Raw genomic sequence first — 16,154 nt, forward strand, 5'->3', positions numbered from 1 at the left:
TCTTGATCCAGTCATGCTACATAACAATCCATCCCAAATCTCATATAAAAATAAGCATTTATTTTCACAGATATGAGAGTCCTCTGTCATCTTATCTTTTTTGGAGCTCATATTTTAGTTGGGGAAGAGACAATAAACAAGAGCAAAATTAAATTACTTGGTACTTTTGAAGATAGATTCGGAAACAGATCAAGGAAAGGGAGGTGAGTGGATGGTATTGCATTTTTAAATAAGATGGACAAAGTTGCTCTCATTGAGAAGGTAACATTTAAGCAAAGACTTGGAGATGAAAGAGTTGTCTGTGTGAATAGCTTGGAAAATGCCATGCAGGCAGAGGTAGCAACCAGGGAAAAAGAAGCTGGCTAGTGTATGAGGACTATTAAAGGGTCCTTTATGACAAGCAGAATGAGCTGGCAGGGGGGAGGTGGAAGGAAATGAGGTTAGAAGAGTAATAGAGAGCCAGGTCATGAGGAAATTGGGAGCCATCCCAAAGTTATGAGCAGAAGACAGTTAATTCTGAGTTTTAAAGGGCTTGTTCAGATCCTGTGTGAGAATAGACAAAGAAGGACAGGATTGGAAGTAGGTAGTCCAGTTGGGAGCTCTTGCAGAACTGAAAAGATTTATCAGGTATCACCATAACCTCTGTAAACTTAAACATTATGTTCTCTTTTTATTTGAGACATAAGGGACATAAAAAATAGTAAACACCTATGTAAAGAAGTAGAATGCTGCTATTCCTCTAGAAGTCCCATGTACTCTTCCTGGTTACCACCCCCTCCCTGTCTACTCTTATGGAAATCACTTCCTTTTTTTCTTTATGGTTTTACTGCCTAAGTGTGCATCCTTGAAAAATCTACTTAATTTTTCCTATTTTGAACTTTATGTTGGAATCTTGCGGTATGTACTCTTCAGCCTTGCTTTTTCTCAACCTCACGTTTATATGATTCATTTTGTTGCATGTAACCAGTTCATTCATTTTATGGCTACATTATCTTCTTGTGTATGAATATATGGATCTTCTTCAACCTACAGTGGCATTACATCCCAATAAACCCATCATAAGCTGAAAATATTGCAAGCCAAAATGCATTTAATACACTTAGCCTACCGAACATAGCTCACCCTAACCTACCTTAAATGTGCTCAGAACACTTAGATTAGCCTACAGAATCATCTAACACAAAGGCTGTTTTATAGTAAAGTGCTGAGTATCTCACACAACGTATTGGATACTGTACTGAGAGTCAAAAACAGCATGGTTGTGTGGGTACAAAATGGTTGTAAGTGTATCAGTCGCTTATCCTTGTGGTCATGTGCCCTGCCCAGCATCAGGAGAGCCTTGTACCGTTTATCACTAGACCAGGAAGAGATCCAAATTCAAAGTGCAGTTTCTACTGAATGCCTCTCACCTTCATACCATCATAAAGTTGAAAAATCATAAGTTGAACCATTGTAAGTCAGGAACCATCTGTACCATGATTTTTTTTTTTTTTTTTAATGTGTTATACTAATCATCAGACCTTTACCAGTTTGTAAAGTTTTCAGTTGCTCCACTTCCCTGTGAATCCCTGGTATTGACAGACTTTTAAATTTTGGTCTTTTTGGAATATTGGTGTTTCATCATGGTTTAATTTGCATTTTACTGATTAATAACAGCTGAACAACTTTGCATAGGTTTATTGCCATTTTTATTTTATCCCTTGTGATAAGCCTGGTCAAGATTTAGTCACTTTTTATTGATTATATATTTATGCTTACATATTTACATATATGTATAAATTTGTAGGCATTCTTTGTCTATTTTAGACATGAACCTTTTTCCCCATATATATATATATATGTATATGTGTGTGTGTGTATATATATATATATATAGCAAGCATATTATCCCATTCTTCGACTTGCCTTTTCATTATATAATATCTGTTGATGACCAGAAATTCTAAATTTTAATGTGGTCATGTTTATCAATATTTTCCTTTGTAGTTCTTTTCGTATCTTGTTTAATAAGAAATCCTTCTTTCCCTGGGGATCATGAAGACGAGTCTTTGTACATTTGTCTAAAAGACTTACTGGCAAAAGCTTTTTGCATTTAGATCTCTAATCTATCTGGAGTTGATTTGTATGTAAATTCATTTTCCCCCCTCATATTTCCAGCTCAGTGTATTGAAAAGATGATTTGTCTCCACTGCTGTGCAGCCATCTTCATCATACATCAGAATCCCTGTGTGCATGTTTCTGGCCCATCTCTTCTGTACTATAGGTCTGTTGTCTATCCCTGTACCACTACCACTTCATTTTAATTCGTTTCAAATTCTTGATGTCTGATAAAGCATCACCAGATAGGTTTTTATTCTCTGCTCACCTCGCAACTTTTTAGTTTCAGCTTTTTTAGGTACTCTGATACCAAGAAGATGAGTGTCCTGATTTGACATTCTGTAAACATTCCTGTTATTCTAAAAGAGTTTTCACCAGTGTAAGTTCTAAAAGTTGTTCATATAACCTACCCCCATTTGAATTTGACTGCTGTGTACCAGAATCTAAAAGACAGATATGATCACCTCTATGCCTACTTTTTTTCCTCATACAGGACCTCTAGGCCCTGATGAAAGACAGGCTTTTGACTTCTAAAAATGAGGACAAGATATTAGACAGTGATGAACTCATCAGAGATAATGCTATCCTGGAAAGCTACTTGCTGGCCAATCACTTACTGGCAATGCTCCTTAACTTGCTTCCTTTAAGCCATTACATTATACTTATCAGTGTCAGAATTTGTAAGTAAAATGTGGGAATGTGAATTTTTTTGAGCATAGATTATAATTTTTTATGAAACAAATTTGTGCCTCTTTCCTAAAACAAATACTGAGTACTACCACATTCTGGGTACTGTACTAGGCATTCAGAAGGGAACCAGTGATGTTTTTGAAAATCCTTGCCTTCATGGAGCTTAGAGGAGGCTGACAGGTAATCTTGGAATTTGATCCATTGTGATATGTGCTGTGAAAGAGCAGCACACCGTGGGAGTGTATAGTTAGGCCATCTTGCCCATCTTTAAAGTCTGAGAGGGATTTCTAGGGGAGTCCACATATGAGCAGGATCCTGAAAAGTATGAGATTCAAATTAGCAAGGTCAAGTGAAGAGAGAAGGGAGGCAGAGAAGGGCAGTTCTATCAAGTATGTGGGGAAACTTGGGAGTGAAAGAAGAGCCTGGGATATATTGGAAGTATTATAACACTTTGTATAAACCAGTAATACTATCTTAGAAATTACCAATCCTTGGGAGAAGATATTTGCAAAACGACATATCCAATTAAGGGTTAGTATCCAAAATACATAGAGAACTTATATAAATCAACACCCCAGAAACAAATAATCCAATGAAAAAATGAGCAGAGGTGCTTGGGTAGCTCAGTCAGTTGAGTTTCCAACTCTTGGTTTCGGCTCAGGTCATGATCTCATGGGTTGTGGGATCAAGCTCCACATCAGGCTCTGTGCTCAGTGGAGAGTCTGCTTGAAGATTCTCTCCCTCTGCCCTTCTCCCCGACTCTCTCTCTCAAATAAATAAATAAATAAATCTTTTTTAAAATGGGCAGAAAACATGAACAGACATTTCTCCAAAGAAGACATCCAGATGGCCACAGACACGTGAAAAGATGTTCAACATCACTCATCATCAGGGAAATGCAAATCAAAACTACAATGAGATATCACCTCACCCCTGTCAGAATGGCTAATATCAAAAACGCAAGAGAGGTGTTGGCGAGGATGTGGAGAGAAAGGAACCCTCTTGCACTCTTGGTAGGAGCTGGTGCAGCCACTGTGAAAGACAATATGGAGGTTCCTCAAAAAGTTAAAAATAGAGCTGCCCTACAATCCAGCAGTACCACTACTGGGTGTTTACCCCAAAACTACAAAAACACTAATTCAAAGGAATAAATACACCCCTGTGTTTATTACAACATTATTTACAATAGCCAAGTTATGGAAGCAGCCCAAGTGTCCACCAATAGATGAATGGATAAAGAAGATGTGGTGTATAAATATATATATTGGAATATTATTCAGCCATAAAAATGAAATCTTGCCATTTGCAACAACATGGATGAAACTAGAGACTAATGCTAAGAGAAATACACCAATCAGAGGCAGACAAATACCATAGGATTTCACTCATATGTGTCATTTAAGAAATAAAACAAATGAACAGAGGGGAAAAAAAAGAGAGGCAAACCAAGAAACAGACTCTTCACTCTAGAGAACAAACTGATGGTTACAGGAGGGGAGGTGGGCAGGGGGATGGGTTAAATAGGTGGTGGGGATTAAAGATTGCACTTATGATAAGCAGTGGGTGATGTATGGAAGTGTTGAATCACTATATTATACACCTGAAATTAATATAACACTATATGTTAACCATACTGGAGTCAAAAAAACTTTAAAAAAATTTTTTTTGATAAAGTAAATATAAAGGATAAAAAAAATTTTTTTTTTAAAGAAACTACCATTCCTGATTTGTAGGGAGTAATCAGCAGTTTATCTTGGACAATTAGTAAAAGCTATTTTTAGTTTTTAACAATGCTTTTTCAGGGGTCTCTGATTCTCTTAACTGTACAGACTATTTGCATATTAAACATACAAAGGAATTACTATACTATTTTATACCCCAGTCCCTTTCATCTCTTGATCTTTTCACTCTAAAGATCTAGGGGGATAATGTGGCAAACTTCATTAATAATTAACCTCAGTCATCCATTTAACTAAAAGGTAGTGACTTGTCCAAAGTAGTATTCTAAAAAATATCAAAGTTAATTAAGATCTAGTTCTCAGAAACATTCTCCTTCCTTTAGGAATGTTTCACTGCTTTGAAGCTAAAGACTAGAAGAATATATAGTCTTTATGTGTTGAGAGGAGCAACAAAGATGGAAAATAATTTTCAAATGATTTTATGAGGTTTGACTGTCATCCACCTGAATTTGGAGAAGAATGAAGGGGAGAGGCTTAAATAAAAGAGGAAAGAATAGGAGACAGGAGGAGTCGATTCCCTCCCTTTAACCTAATGGTCAGAGTTGTTAATAGACCTGACCTGGCTTTTTGGGCTTTGTTTGCACTAGCAAAGACCTAGAACTTTATTTAGGTTAGACTCCCAGCAGCAGGTATTCAAAATTGCAAAACAAACGATGTTTAGTACTCTTCTAAAAGTTTCTGTAAAGGGAACCATATTGTATCTATATGCTATTTGTGTTCTATGACATTTAAACCGGTTGCCCCCTAAAATTCAGTAAATATTGCCATATCCTTACAAATATCAGTTTTCTTTATTAATATATTTTCTTTTGTTAACTCAGTTTCATTGACAAATGTTTTTCCTGTTTGTTTTCTTCTGCCTTTTGATTTATTCCTTATTTGAAATAGTCTCCAAATCCATTGTGTACTTTTTTCTTTTCAACTTTTCTGAGTTACTAGATCCACTTTAGTGTATTTATACAATTATAATTATCATCTATCACCACTAACTTATTTCTCAGTTTTGAAAATTCTCAAAATTCCTTTATGCACTTTCTTAATATCTTCATCACAGTAACCTTAGCCATTTGAGATTTATTTAAAATAGGATCTTATTAGCTTTTTTCTCAAGCAAATTGTTAATCTCCGTCCTGTAAATTTTATACTCCTCTAGTCTTTCTTGATAGCCTGTTTCAATTTTTAGTGCTCACAGTTAAATATAGTATTTCTGTAATCAACTTTTTAGATTATCATTAGAGGTCAGTTTCTTTTTTTTATAATGCTGGAGTTCTGCATTATGTGGTCCAACTGATCTGTGTATACTAAATCCTTTGATAAACACCTTTTTGCCATTTCTTCAGTATAAAGTAATTTCGCCTTTGGCATAAGGCTTTTAATATATGTGTAGTGATTTTATTGTTCCTCTCTGAACCTTTTTAGTGTTCTCAGTTATATTTTGAAATTGGAGACCATACTGCTTTAATAGGAATCTGATAGCATAATAGAAGGCTTAATTTTCACCTGTTAGAAACATTTGTTCGTGATACATTTTATTGAGCCAGTATTTTCATTAATCTTTATCAGTGTTTGGCCCCTAGTGGGGTAGTAACTTGCAGTTATCCATATTGATCTTCATTTTGTTTTGCTGTATTACTTCATTAATATTTTGAGGTCCCTTGTGTATGTTTATTTGAGTGAATTAGCAACCGTGCCCAACCTAGATTGTAGGACCTTCTACAAAATTAATGAACATATTCTCAATTCCTTCATTCAGGTTAGGCAAAGGTATTAAGTAACACAGTTTTATAGAGTGATTCTGTTTAAGCTGATCATGAGTCCCTGAGTTTGGAATGTAATCTTGCATCCTTTTGTGTATATTCATTCTTTCTATCTATCTAAACAGTCACATATACAGCTGTTGGGTCTTTCCTGACTTCAAGTTGCTGTGCCAGAAAAATAGGGAGGGAGTGACTCGAATGGCCTCTTTGACATTAAACCTAGTTACCAAAAAGGCAAATGTGATAACCCAGAAAGGTTGGCACAAGGCAAAAAAAAAAAAAACAAAAGCAGGTCTAATGCCAGTGCTTGACTGAGAGAGAGCCTACGTGGTATGGCCTTGGACTTTGAAATCTTTCATCTAGAACCTAGATCCTACCTGTCAGTTTGTTGATTAAACTGAAATTTCATTTTAGACAAAATGTGAGATTTATTTAAGGAAGCCAGACATCATAATGTGTTTTCCTTGTCTACATGAGTCATTCTTTCACAGAAGGAAATTAACAAGTTATCCGACGTATTTCGTTGAGACATACAGATTGCTCCTTAGTATCCCATGTTTTTCTAGATTATTGAAAGTATTTTGATAACTTGTGTTAATATTTTCTTATATAACTTTCATGGTTGCTCTTAGAAAACAATAGCATTTGGCATTTAACCCACAGTCTATATTTCACTTGCTTGAATATCAATCTGATTTTTATAGAAGGGAGATTGTTTGCTAAAGCATGTGAATGAACTACTACCTTTTTAATATATTCATAAGATCAGTAAGTAATTTATTATGTTAGATGATTGTCATACAATGCCTTGAATTGGAAGTTTGTTCTTTGTCACTTGAAATAGAAGCATTAATGGAGCAAGTACAGAGAAAGCTTTTTAAAAATTAATATAGGACATTATATGTGTGTTTTTATATTTACTAATTTGCATAGTGAGACAGCCTAAAATGTAGGCTCTAAGAAGAGCCTCTTTCTTCCAGCCTGTTCATTTGAGGCACCTAGCATCTCAGGCTATTATCATTTCCTGCTTGGATTACTGCAGTTACTTTATAAACTGCCTCTTACTAGTCCTTCATTCCTATCCTTACTTGTACACCAGAATGATTTTATCATTTCCGTGCTTGAAATATTTTACTGAGTCCCCATTGCCTTCAGGATAAAGTTAAAACTCCTTAACGGTTTTTACAAGATCTTGCCTGATTTTGCCCTTGCTTACTGTCCTGCTTTATCTCTTAACCACTTTACACCTTTTATTCTGTTCCCTTAGTTGTGTCATTATCTCTTGCCTCTGGGCCTTTTCGCTGTAAATACTGTTCTTCTTCCCCCCCCCCCCCCACTTTACCCCCTTCCTCTTTCTTATTCTAGATTCTTCATATTTCAGTGTAGCAGTCACTTATTCCAGGAAGTCTTCTCTTATCTCCCAAGTCAACATTAGGTGCCCCTTTATACTTTATTAAGCCTCTGAGTTCAGGAAACACATTTGTCTTATTCAGGCTTCATTCTTATTGCTTAGTATTTACTGAATAAATTAATGTATAGTTAGTACTTCTCAGACTTTTCCACTGACTGCATAGAGAACATCTGTCTCTTGTGAATACACAAAGATCCTTGCTAAAAGCAGGAAGGTTTCTTAAAGCTCTGCATTTATTTTTTAAATTTCAGAAAATTTTATTTTGCTTTATTATCAATTTATATATTTCCCTAAATCTCCCAACTAAAATAGACACTACTGAAAGATGTGTCGATCTACACATTTTATTTTTCAATTTCATCATTCCATTGCTTATCTTTTCTCTTTCTGGTTGGCAGTTTCTTTCTTCAGCTATATGATTAACGCTGATTTTGTTTTTGCAGCACCACCCCTTATTTTATAGAATATTTTAGGTTGAGGTTATTATGTCCTTTAATGACTCGAAATTTGCATTTATGGACTCTGAGAAACAAACTGGGGGTTCTGGAGGGGAGGGAGGTGGGGGGATGGGTTGGCCTGGTGATGGGTATTAAGGAGGGCACGTACTGAATGGAGCACTGGGTGTTAGACGCAAACGATGAATCATGGAACACTACACCAAAAACTAATGATGTAATGTATGGTGATTAACATAATAAAATAAAAAAAATAAATAAAATCTCTGAAGACCAAGATTCCAACTGCTTCCTACTTGATTCTGCCCCAGCACTGCCATGCTTATTCAGTGGCTTTTGAGTAACACTGCAGCCAAAAGTAGAGGAATGTGTTAGAGCTCTTTTGCAAAGCTGTTAGGGTAATTTTCTTTAAAATTTCAAATATCTTTGCTATCATTATATCTGATATATATGTGTGTGTGTATGTGTGTAAAGGTAGAAAGAGATCACTTTGAAAACAGAGCTCCACATTTTTTATTCAATATGCATTGAGAATGCAAGTTAAGGATTAACTAATCCTTAACTTCCAAATTGCTGCATGGAAGTAGGGGCACCATATGATGTTGAGCCCCTATCACCACTAACTAAGGTGTGTTGGACCTGTTTAGTGATAATAAGAAATCCTTACTGTGGACTTTTGATTACATACATATGTATTCAGATATGGTAAATCCATGTCTTAAACTGTATAGTGTTTTTGGAAAAGGCTGTGTCTTCTCAAACTGGATCAAGTTCAGGGTGAAGAAAGATGTTTTTAAGATGAACAAAGGATGTTTTAATCACTCCAGGAAGAGAAGTAGAGAGACCGACATCAGCAAGATGAGGGACTAGGAAATCCCAACACTCATGCCCCGACAAAAACAATGATTAAACAACTACTGATGAAAATAGCATTAGGACAGTTCTAGAATATAGTGGAGAAGCTGCAGCCGTCCAGTGGAGCACACAAACTGAGAAGAGCCACATAGAAAAGCATAGGAAGCATTTTACCTGCATCACCCCATCCTCTAGTTTAGCAGAACTCGACACCAGGAGAGATCTCCTTGGCTGTGACCTCCCCTCGGGGGAAAAGAAGAGCAGGAAGACTTCAGCAGCTTTCACCACTGCCAGTGAGGAACCTGGTAGTCCTTGCCACTGTCATGGACACCCTCAGTCTTTGCCACTGGGGACCTCCAAGATCTTTGCCAACACTGACCCCAGCTGATGAAGCTGCCTGGAATTTACCCCACTGTGCCCCCTCGGATTAGTCACCCCTGCATCTCTCCCGTAGCCCCCAAGAATAGAGCTACTTCTTTGCTCCTACCCTTCCCAGACTGGAGTCACCACAACCTCCCCCACTTCCCTGTCCTGGTGCTGCTCTGTTCATATGCCAGATTTTGGCTCCACAGCCATTCCACATGTCCGTGGACACTGGTGCTGCAGCCGATCTGTCTGTACCTGCACCCTAGGCATTGGCACTGCCATGTATGTGCTGGGCACATCCATGTCCTGGACACGGGTGCCACTGCTGTAGTCATGGGTGCCCCAGGACCAAGAGAGACCCTTGACTACAGCCCTTCCCCCCCCCCCCCGGGAGAAAGGACAGCAGGAAGAGTCCAGCAATATTTGAAATTATCCAGTGAGAAAAAAAAAAAGGATGAATAACAGTGAAGAAAGTCTATAGGATTTATGAAACCATCAAGGGAAACAATATATTTGTTATGGGTGTTCCATATGGAGAAGGGTGGGAGGTGGGGGGAGTACAGAAAGCTTATTTAAAGAAATAATGACTAAAAATTTCCAAATCTGAGTAGGGAAATGGACATCGAGATTCATGAAGCTCACATGTTCCCAACCAGGATCAACCCAAAGAAGACTTCACTGAGATACATTATAATCAAATTGTCAACAGTCAAGGACAAAGAGAATTTTGCACACAGGAGGAGAAAAGTAACTTGTCAGCTACAAGAGCACTCCCTCCCCCCCACCGTAGGATGATCATTAGATTTCTCAGCAGAAACTTTGCAAGGCCAGGGGAGAGTGAGATGATATATTCAAAGAGCTTAAAGAAAAAAACTCTGCCAACCAAGAATACAATACCTGAAAAAAATATTCTTTAAAACTGAAGACAAAATAATATTTTTCTTGGACAAACCAAGGGAGTTTGTCATCACAAGATCTACTGTACAAGAAATACTTTAGGGAGTTCTTTAAATTGAAACAAAAATTCACTAAGTATCAACATAAAAGTATATATGAAAGCATAAATAAAAATTTTGTTAGTGGGTACATTATATAAAAAGCAAACTCTGACTTTGAGAACACAAATGGAAGTAAAGTGTAGAGTTTTTGTATGCAATTGAAGTTAAATTGTTAACTTAAAATAGATGATTCTACTACATGGTATTTTATGCTAGCTTCAAGCTAACCACAAACAAAACCTGTAATAGATACACAAAAGATAAAGAAAAAAATGAAAGCAAATTACTACAAAAATGATCAGAGAGCAAAGGAAGCCAGTAAGAATGGAAGATAAGGACAAAACATCTGAATAATAGAAACAATAACAAAATTTCCATAGTAAATCTTCACCTGTCAATAATTACTTTTAATGTAAGTGGATTAAACTCACCAGTCAAAAGACATAGAGTGGCTGAGTGAATAAAAAGACAAGATTTAGCAATATGCTATTGACAAGAGATTCATTTTAGATTTAAACACACACACAGGCTGAAAGTGAAGAGATGGAAAAATGTGTTTCATGCAAATGGTAAGCAAAAAAAAAGCAGGAATGACTATACTTACATCAGACAAAATAGACTCTAAAACTGCTTCTCAACCCAAGTTTCATTATATAATGATAAAAGAGCCAATTCAACAGAAAGAAATAATCATAAATATACACACACTTGTGTATTGTTAGCAGGTATGTAAATTGGTACAGCCATTATGGAAAACAGTGTGAATTTTCTTTAAAAAATGAAAAATAAAACTACCTCATGATCCAGCAAACCCAATTCTGGGTATATATCCAAAGGAAACAAACCCAAATCATCTGCACTTCCATGTTCATTTCAGCCTTATTCATAATAGCCAAGATATGGAAACAACCTAAACATCTATCAGCAGATGAATTGATAAATAAAATGCTGGTGTATATATACAATGGAATATTACTCAACCTTAAGAAAGAAGAAAATTCCTGCTATTTGTGACAATATGGATAAACCTGAAGGACATTATGCTAAGTGAAATAAGCCAAACAGAAAGACAAATACTGCATGATGTCACCTATATGTGAATCTAAAATAGTCAAACTTGTAGAAGCAGAGAATACAATGGTGGTTGTCAGGGACTGGGGGGTAGGGGGAGATGGGAAGATGTTGGTATAAAGTTTCAGTTAAAATAGATTAATCAGTTCTGGAGATCTAATGTACAACAATGTTACTAAAATTAACTGTACAAGGTATCTTGACGTTGCTAAGAGAATAGGTTTTAAGCATTCTCACCACAAAAAGAAAAAAAAAAGATAAATATGTGAGGTGATAGATATATTAATTACCTTGATTGTAATTACTTTACAATCTACATGTATATCAGATCATCAAGTTGTACCTTACACATATATAATTTTCAATCATTTTACCTCAGTAAAGTTTGAAAAAAATGTATAAGAACAAAAAAAATTTTAAAGAACTAGTACTGACATAACATTAGAATATAGGAGGAAGGTGGTGTCTCTCTTAAGATAATAGAAAGAAACCAATTTGCATTTATCAGAATTTGATGGCCTAGAATTAAAGCCTGAAATAAGCATATCTGAAACTCGTTTGACATCATAAATTGGCTTTAACTAGAAGATTCTTCTGCAGTTGGTGTTGACTTTTCAAAATCTTATTTATAGTAGCTCAGCAATGAAGATCTTACTGAAAAGGAAGAGCAAAGAATCATTGGCAAAGTAAAGGACAGAAAGAAGTGACCCTCTATTTGCCTGTACCATTTATCACTCAGATAATTTTGGAGGAATTCATACACATTGAATGGAAATTTTGAGGCAGTTAACCCTAATTTGTTGTTCAAAAGAATGACTCTGCTTTGCTCTATGCAGATTTGCCAGGAAAATTAGGTTTGTCTTAATCTAAGCTTCATTGGAATTGTAATTTGAAGCCTCAATCAAGAGCATACTTGAAGAAAAATAACTTCCAGAGAATGTTTGACAGTTTTTATGTTAAGTATTTGGTTTAAATATATTATGTTTGTTAAGTGCATGCTAAGTATATTATTATCACGTCTAAGTATGAGGCATATGGTTTAAATATATTATGCATTTGGTTTCCATACTTAATAAATGTTTGGGATTTTTTTTCCAGTTTTCTTAAAGACTGATTTAGGATTTTTCACTGTTTTGATATTCGAATGAAATTTCAATTTATTACATGGTACTTATAGGAAATATTGGTTCAGTCTATTGATGGTTTGACATTTGAAACAAGTTGGATATCATCGGTTGGCTCAAACTTGTCACGTGACTTTCTCCCAGAGGGCAGTTTTGTTTGTAAGATTTTAGGCACTGTCCCACATCGCTGCCATCTGTGCCTTCCCCTCTCGTTGTCCCTTGAAGTTATTCAGCAAGGAATTATGTCACTTATGACTAAATGCTTTTTTCGTTTTTTACTGATTTTTTTAATGAAATCTAAAGTTAATCGTTATATATTATTATATTCCTTTCTTGATTTATATACGTCACCTTTCCAGTTTTGTGTTATTTATATCCTAATATAAAAATTTCAAGGAGGGTTTTATTTGTGGAAGCAACTGAGATATTATACAAGGAGATTAAGTATATCAAATTAATATTTTATTTTCCTAGTTTCTTAGAAATACTGATAGTTCTCTATTTTACATCCAAACCAGAGCAACACAAATTGTGAAATTTTTCTGATTAGAATATCAGAAAAAAATTATTCAGGACTTATTAAATAGTAAACAAGTATTTCTTTTAAAATGAAAGTTGACTTCTTGTATAGTTCACGTTTTGTTCAAGAGATAGAATTACATCTATTAAATGAATTATTAAAGTCTCCATGACATGTAGTTAGAGGACTAGTGTTTCATGCCAAGTTCTTAAAGACAGATCAGCAATACAGACCTTATAATACAAATTGTAAGTGGTTCTCTTTAATTGTTCTTTTTTAAAGAATTATAAGAAGCATGGGTACTTTTTAATTTAATTTTGCATTTACAATATAATTAAAAGAATAGTTTTGTAAAATTATAATTTACAGATATAAATCTAGCATTTGTAATTAATTTGTTTTGATACAAATAAACTTTTGAGAAGAGCACAAATAATACTGAAAATACAAAAGCTCAATATATAAATATCTCCCTTATACTTACTTTTGTGTTTATCCTAGTATTTTTCTCATAAAACTTAAGTAGAAAATGTTTTCTCTGTGACAAAATGGGAAGTAGAATTTAAGTGAATTGTGCAGTACATTCAGAGTCAAAATGGATTTGCTCCTGCTTTTACTTTTTAAGACTATCATTTCATCATTTTCTTCCTATGAACAATTTATCTGTAGAAATTAAAATGAATTGTATTACTATTATTGAAACTTGAATTTTGACAAAAAGTAGGTTTTTCATCTTTTGTAAATATATATATATATTCCTTTCTAAATGTATAGTAAAGATAACTATAAAGCCAGTTAACTATATGTAACATAAGTAAGTAGTCATTAATCTTGGACAAGCTAAACTTCTTGTATTTCCTGGTGAGATATTACACCTTTTTATTTTGCAGTATAATCTTTATATACTTCATATAGGGGATCACATAGGTCACAGAGACCTGCTAGGACTATGTACAGACTGTATATATTTTTAATGAGCATTACTAATGAATATCAGGCTTATTATTCTATAGGATACATTTAGTTTTTAACTTTTCAGACATGGCATTTAATAAAAGGATGTACCATTCATTTTGGTTTCTAAGCATACTTCTATAATTTTAGCATATTTAGGAAGGAATCTTGAATAGAAAAAATTATTCCAGTTTTTTTCCAGTTTTATAATTTATATATTTACTTTGAGAAAGCTTGAATCAGTTGCTATTTTTTAACATATATAGAATCTAAATCTAAAAATATTTTCTCTTAATGTATATAGTAAGCTCTATTACTTTGATCACATAGCTTTCCCTTATATTTTATGTTGCAGGTTGGCATGTAAGGAAGCAGTATTGCTTGATGTTTAAGAACACGGGCTCTGGAGTCAGAATGTCTGGATTCAAATCCAGGTTCTACCATTTCCTGTATTTGTGACCTTAGACAAGTTAATTAGTCTCTGGGCCTCAGTTTACTAATCTAAAGATTAAGATGATGTATAGTACTTACCTGTCATAAAGTTGTTTTGACCATTAAGTTTTAAAATGAGAGAGATTATAACAATGCCTGGCAAATGGGAAGCCATAGGGATTAGTGTTTGACATTTTGGCTCAAGAGTCATTGTGCCTGCCTTCAAATCAAGACTTATCACTGAATAATGATTTTAAGATCTTGGAAGTTCTGCTTGACTCTTTCTGAGCCTCAATTCCCATATTTGTAAAATTTGTAAAATTAGTGAAGAATCAGCTGGATAATGCTTGTAACTCCTAAATGTAATGCTTAAAACGAACAAAGGGGAGAAAAGAGAGAGAGAGAGAGGCGAACCAAGAAACAGACTCTTAACTATAGAGAACAAACTAATGGTTACCAGAAAGGGAGGTGGGTGGGGGATGGGTGAAATAGGTGATGGGCATTAAGGAGAACATTTGTTGTGATGAGCCCCGGGTGTTGTATGGAAATGTTGAATCACTGTATTGTACACCTGAAACTAATATTATAGTGTATGTTAACTAAATGGAATTTAAATAAAAAAAAAACAGCCCTTGGCAAATAATAAGCACTCTTAAATATTTGATGTTGCTAATATTATTATTATTTGGTCTTGGTTTTATTGTTTATCACATGTAAATTTTACAAGTTTGGATTATGGGAAAATAATGCATTAGTGAATTTTGAGTTATTGATTAACTCAAATTCGGATTCAACAAATTAAATTCTTCAAATGCATAATATTAACCTAAACTAATTATCTGTTTGCTATTAAATAGATTTTGAAGCTTCTCCTTAAAAGGTAATAGGCATTTTACAATAGCGTTTACTTGCTTGCAGTGGCTAATCTAGAATTTTGGGAGAGAGTAGGTTTATGTACAGATAATTTAATCATAATCCTAGAAATACCATGCAGACTGGCTTTATAAGCAGGTTCATAATATAAATAAGATTTTAGGCATAACTTCTTATACTGAATGAAAATATATTTTCTATAGTGAGATCTAAGTTAGTGTAATTTTATTTTGTTTTTTTTTTTTTTTGATGGTGTATAGCATTCATGTCTTTAATTTCAGTGTATTTCCTATTGCAGTTTTATGCATAAGTAGGCTTTGTCAAATGTTTTCATGCCTAGAACTGTTTCTGGCCAACTTATGGTATCATGTCATTTGTTATTTTAATTCTGAGATAAGGATGAAAAATAGAAGTCTGAAGATTTTTAATGTTTTCTTTTAGAAAATGTTTTTTTCTTGTCTACAACCATATTACTGTTTTAAAATTTAAATACATAAAATATTTTCAAAGAATGTAGAAAATGAACATTTAGGTGATGGATAAGAAAGGAGTTGTGTGACTAATATATTTATGTTAAGCGTCTTTCTCCTTTTTCTGATGGGGAAAGATTTTTTTGTTAAAAATTTGTCCAAAGTCACAGTATATTTGTCTAAAAACTTGTAAAATAAGATTTACCCATCATGTGCCAGTTTGGTTTGTATTTAGTCCGTGAAATCTTTCACGTGGAGTAGGATGAACAAAAGGAGGAAAACTCTCAAATCTTGTATAATTAACCCAACCTTCACGAGAGCACTATACTCATACTTCCCTTT

General features: G+C 34.5%; 1 protein-coding gene across 6 annotated transcripts in view; it reads left to right on the plus strand.

Moving 5' to 3' along the window:
* The window catches only part of SYT14 (synaptotagmin 14), a 204,858-nt gene that overhangs the window by 41,708 nt on the left and 146,996 nt on the right, over positions 1–16,154 (plus strand). Inside the window, exon 1 of one of the 6 annotated variants that reach the window (XM_032393170.1) lies at positions 13,795–14,471. The exons of the other annotated variants lie outside the window; for them this stretch is intronic. The gene's annotated coding sequence lies outside the window, so the exon portion shown is untranslated. Of the gene's footprint in view, positions 1–13,794; positions 14,472–16,154 lie in introns of those variants that run through there. 6 annotated transcript variants of the gene reach the window in all.

Source organism: Phoca vitulina, unplaced genomic scaffold (genome assembly GCF_004348235.1).
Source record: "Phoca vitulina isolate PV1807 unplaced genomic scaffold, GSC_HSeal_1.0 scaffold71, whole genome shotgun sequence".
Lineage (NCBI taxonomy): Eukaryota > Metazoa > Chordata > Mammalia > Carnivora > Phocidae > Phoca > Phoca vitulina.